Genomic DNA, 6,000 nt, shown 5'->3' on the forward strand with positions numbered 1-6,000 from the left:
ACATAGTTGAATCAGGTAAATGCTAGAAACCTCTCAAACCTTTGCGACACAAATTTACATCTCAATTTTAGTTAACGCTTTTGAGATGCTTTTAATTGCTCCACTGTGAGAGTTTTTTCCTCATGAATATATAAAAGAAGGGCAATGGTGTTTAGTGAGGTGAACATTCTATGCTGTCATGTGGTCTAAGCCAACGCTGGTGGTATCAATTACATCGCAACGATATTTGATGGATCAATTGGCACATATGCAATAGCTTCTTAGTTTTCACTGTCAATTTTTATAGGAACAGATACAGGTTGTCAACATTTTATGTTTATTTTCACTTCACTTGTGCTTTGTTTGATGCACTGCCATCAAAAGAGAATGGCTCACGCTTGGGAGACACCATGAAGGGCAAAAAGGAAGGGACGCACCAATCGATCAGTCACTGATTACTGTTGGCTGATTTTCATAATAAAAGTATCTGTTTGGCTAGGGCGGATTAATGCCTCTTAATGCTGCTTACAATTTTAAATCACATCTGGCTGATACCTTATTTATTTTTTGTACCTCGGCTAGCAAGAGGCAGCTGGCCGCTAATTGTGTATGTTCAATACATGTGGGGCTGCTCCCCATTGCTAATAATTGTAACCTCCATTGCAAAAAATTTAGGTTAATACATTTGATTGGCATCGGTCGATCTCATTCACAGATGAATGGTATGGAAATTGTCAGCATAAAACCCTGAACATTTCTAAAAATTGTAAAAGTGATGTCGTCTTCCCTCAGTGCAGGTATGCATGATTACGTAATAATTCGCTGTCCGCGTATAACGACTTCTCTTTTGTTACAAGAGCTAATGTAATTTTAGGACAATATTTTCTAACCTTGGGGCAGCATGACCTGTACATGAGATTTCACCTCATATGCAGTATATTATGTTCAAGGACATAACAATAAATGTGCCTTGTGTTTTCTACCTTTGCAAATACACACACACATTATATCTCATTTTAATTCCAGAAGACGACCAACCAGGAATGAGACGAAAGGAGAAAGTTACTTTTCGGTTTTGATCTCGGCCACGGCGGAGCTGCAAGTTGGACAAAAGCATATGTAGAGAGCGACCATTTTAGAGATTACTACAGATTTAAGATGGCTCGGTCCTCTCTCCTGCTCTCCGTCATCTGTATTGCTATTGTTTGTACTTATTCTTTTGTTATCGTATAAATTGTTATTTTTTAATTTTTGTCACCTCTCATTATTTTAGACAGCCTTAAAATTAAATAATCTACGTGGACTCTTCCATCCTAAAGGGAGGGTCTTAATAGTAACCGTGAAATGTCGTAACATGAGGACCACCTGTATTTCTTTTTCTAGCAGAACTGTGCTCCTAAACTAAAAAACAAAACAAAAAACAAGTCCCACAATTTTATCCACCTTGTCTGCTTGTTTAAATACTTACTGTACTTTTGACCTGCCCTGTGTAATAGATGTGAATTACAATTCCCCAAACCCCTTTTTTTTTTTAAATGACACATTTAACAAAGGTGTCGTGCAAAATGATAAGGAAAAGCAAGCATCTACACTGATTTACCAAGGGAGCGCCAACAAAGCACCGAAGAGGAAAACAAGATCAATATGCTTTAAATGGAAAGAACTGATCGGCGTGTGAAGACCAACAAAAATGGAGAATGTTGCATATTTACCAGAATATTCAAACAATAACATATTGTGAATAAACTATGTAAGCAAGTCAAAAGACTAATAAAGAACACACAAGATGCATTTCTAATGATCAGAACAATTGTGGAAGCATGCAGGTACAACAGACACAAGATGAATGCGAGGCAGGTATGACATCATGCAGGTCACCTGACTGGCCATTGGGGTTGGCTGTGAGAGCACTGGTTGAACGGGAGTGACGTCGAGAGGCTGCAAGACGTCCAACATCCACGCCCCATTATTATCACACACACTTTTTTTAATGTCTTACACATTTACTTTATGCTTTCCATATTTCTTTTCATTTTAGCAAATTATCTTAACCCATAAGAATCTATGTCAAGTCAAATAATGGTGGATATAACACATAGAATACATAAGTGATGTTATTTATAAAAGTAATTGATGTGAAACATGTGATATTACAAATATGTTACATTATTTATGATTAATGCATTCATATTTGAAAACAAGTCAATGTGTAAATCTTTTGATATAGTGGCGTAATCAACACATTTGCATAATTGGACACGGGACATTTGCAAAAAGTGAGTAAATAACATGAAAAGCAAGACAAATATGTTTAGGAATACACATTAACCCGATACTAACGATAACTTCTTTTTTTTTTTACTTATGATACAATACCGATATTGGAGACTTGCGTATTGGCCGATACCGTTATTGATCTGATACGATATCAGCAAGATCCATACATCATTTTATTACTTAGTAGTGTGGAATGTTAGTAAAGTTTGGAAAAGGGAAATTTGTCAAAAACAGAACAATGGTAGGTATGAAAAACACCAACCTATTTATTATTAACCGTCTGTAACTGACTTACGCTGTTCAAACCCCGGCCGAGTCATACCAAAGACTATAAAAATGGGACTCATTACCTCCCTGCTTGGCACTCAGCATCAAGGGTTGGAATTGGGGGTTAAGTCACCTAAAATGATTCCCGGGCGCGGCCACCGCTGCTGCTCACTGCTCCCCTCACCTCCCAGGGGGTGATCAAGGGTGATGGATCAAATGCAGAGAACAATTCCGCCACACCTAGTGTGTGTGTGACAATCATTGGTACTTTAACTTAACTTTTAGGATGAAGTGGATTGGTAATTGTTTTTGGCGTTATCTAGTGGCCACAATAATTAATAAAGTTAAGCTCATGAGTCATGACGCAGAAAGTTGAATTACGAGGACACTTTTGTTACTGGATACTTATCTAATATGGTTCTGCCTTGGAGATTTTGTATGTGTAAGTAATATGCAACCTTATCTATTTGATACTAGTTTATATTAACAAAAATGCTGTTTTAGACTCCCAATTAAGGACATTTATCATATACACGTATGTTTAGCTTCCCATGTTTACCTTTTTGTAAATGACCTGACTAAAATACAAGAAAATACCAACCATGTGTACTTATTGGAGGACATTTAGATGTTAATCCGCTGCCAAGTTAGTGATCATGTCGGACTGAAACTGGTACTTTCTTTTTGCCGTTTAGAGTTATTTAATGAAATGGACCAATACAAAGAACAATGGCAAAGCCCAAACAAAAAGGGGGATTGTAGATTTTTAGGGACTGTAGAAAACATTTCTCAACAAATGCAGACGCTAAGATCATCAGTTCAAAAAAAGTGTATGCAAGTATAAATTATTTAGATGTGTCCATAATATATATTACAGGGGTGGGGGAGAATGATCGATTCTTAGATGCACCATGATTGGGACGTGGACGATAATGAATTGATGGACAAATGTCCAAATATCTATTATTTAAATATGTTAAATAAAGTAACGCAGATCCAGCGCGGATACACACAAAGGGAGGAAAAGCCATGCTAACTGCAAGGCTAGCATACATGTGAAGTAGTGAAACGAGTAAAGAATAAATGCCTTCTATAATACATTCTACAAAACAGCAGAGAGTAACCAGCTAAGAAGATTCAATTAGCTAGTAGATTAATAAGTCAGAAGAGAAAATAATATCCACACAGTGCGACAGCTTTGTAGATATGAATGAGCAATAGATATAATAGACATTAATGACCAGCCCGCTTACTGGGATCTATGGTTTTAGAACAAAAGGCACAAAAATTAAAACAAGGTTACTTGCTCGCCAAATAAGATGCAGATTTAATCAAACATCTGGTGTGTAATATTTACAGTATAACCACTTTGTTGAAGTCAACAAAAGGAAAAACTGGCACACTCAACCTAATGGCAATTACTACTTCCTGACTACGGCAATACACTGTAGTCTGTACACTACTGCCATCTTATGTCTTGAAATAGCAACTGTATGCAAAGTATACTATATAACACTTGCAAATGATACTCAGAAGTGTAATAAAAGCAAGACATATCAACTGGATGGCACATTTATTATCAGCTCACTCTTGAATGTAACATTTTTTTAAATTGATTTTATTCTGAAACAATTAGCATTTATTAACACATGAACACACACAATAGTTCGGAAATTTGACTGCATTCAGTACCGGTATCGATTCTCAGGTATTTGGTATCAATTCCAATTTGAAAGGTACCCATCCCTAGTTCAAAGTCATATCTACTATTATGGACACTTAGACTTTATTGTTATGTAAGTCTCTAGATTTCTGTGTTGTGTATTGTTTTTTGTCTTATGATGCCATATACTTCATAGTTTTGTATTTTTTTCTAATAAACTGGGTTTTCATGATGAGTGTACATGAACTTGTCTTGAATAGTATTTGACGTCAATGTGAGGACTTTTTGGGACGAGGTGGGCTGAAGCAGCATGTCCTCATGTCATATCATGTCATGTCATGTCAGGATGACACACTCAGGTACTCACCCAGAGGAGTGAAGCCCCGGGCAGGGCTGGTGTCGCGGCTGCTCTCGCGACTAGTATCGCGACTGCAACCTTGACTCATGCTGGGACGGGGAATGCGGCTCCGGGCTAGCGTGCAGTAGGGAAGAGCAGCAGGCAGAATAGCGTTTTTAGCACACAGCCTGGCTGCGAGGACAACACAGTTAGATGGACTTGTCAGTGAGCATCCATGTTAGAGGGGCGGAGACCGGAGACAAGAGTAAGAGAAGAGCATTTTAGACAAAATGTAAAACAAACAGGTTTCTGTGGTGGTCTGATTAGTCCTCCTGCTGGCACTGCTAACATGAGGCAGTTCAGTTTTCAGTTAAAGCGTTATCCTGTGATACATTTTGTACATGTAAGATGATAAATAATGTATCATCTATTTATGTAATTGTTTTTTTTTTCAATTAATGATGTGAAGTGAATTATATTTATATAGCGCTTTTCTCTAGTGACTCAAAGCGCTTTTACATAGTGAAACCCAATATCTAAGTTACATTTAAACCAGTGTGGGTGGCACTGGGAGAAGGTGGGTAAAGTGTCTTGCCCAAGGACACAACGGCAGTGGCTTGGATGGCAGAAGCAGGGATCTAACCTGGAACCCTCAAGTTGCTGGCACGGCCACTCTACCAACCGAGCTATACCGCCCATATAGCTGGATGATGGAATCCATCAATGTAATATTCTTTTTTTTATATATATATACTGGTTTAAACACCTTTCCCCTTACATCACCAATAACTAAGGCTGTCAAAGGATTTTTATTTTTTTAATCGAATTATTCACATTTTGGAATTTGGATAAATCATGATTACTCACTCGCATAATTACAATTTGCTTAGGAAAAGAGCCCAATATTTGTACACAAATGCAAATGTTTTGGTCAGAGTGCCATAGTGGCCCAAATCGGACTATTTCCAACTGACTGTTAACACTGCAAGTAAAATATGATCTTTATCAGACTCCAGTGTAAACGCACAAAGGCCCTAATGTGGCCTTGACGTCACTTGCATGAACAGTTCGTTAAATGAAAAAAAGTAAGTTGACCGGATTCCGTAAATTAACAAGGAAGTTGCTACTATTACTACATAATTAAAAAAAAATAAAGTTTCATGATTAATCTAAGTGTAAAAACTATAAATGCGATATTTTTTGGTGACTAATAACGAGTTAACTTTTTAATTTCGACAGCCCTACTAATAACCTATTTATTGTTTCACACTCTTTATTCTGTTAAACAGGGGACATTTAAACACAGAGAAGTGAACAAACAATCAATAATTGCTATACCATGTAAAATGGTTAGGATTAAATAACATCTGCTTTTACCTACTCCTTTTTAGGTATGTTGACAAATGCAAACATCTGATGTACTAAATGCAACTTGCTAACAAATAAATCATTGCTTATACAGTACGGGAAGGGATTC

The 6,000-nt window shown here is 37.1% G+C and overlaps 1 protein-coding gene across 1 annotated transcript in view; it reads right to left on the reverse strand.

Moving 5' to 3' along the window:
* LOC133663358 (CLIP-associating protein 1-like) overlaps positions 1-4,049 on the reverse strand; it is a 47,085-nt gene extending 43,036 nt beyond the window's left edge. Inside the window, exon 1 of the mRNA XM_062067774.1 lies at positions 1,858-4,049. The gene's annotated coding sequence lies outside the window, so the exon portion shown is untranslated. The remainder of the gene's footprint in view (positions 1-1,857) is intronic.
* Between the last annotated feature and the right edge of the window lie 1,951 nt (positions 4,050-6,000).

The sequence above is a fragment of the Entelurus aequoreus genome, linkage group LG13 (genome assembly GCF_033978785.1).
Source record: "Entelurus aequoreus isolate RoL-2023_Sb linkage group LG13, RoL_Eaeq_v1.1, whole genome shotgun sequence".
NCBI lineage: Eukaryota > Metazoa > Chordata > Actinopteri > Syngnathiformes > Syngnathidae > Entelurus > Entelurus aequoreus.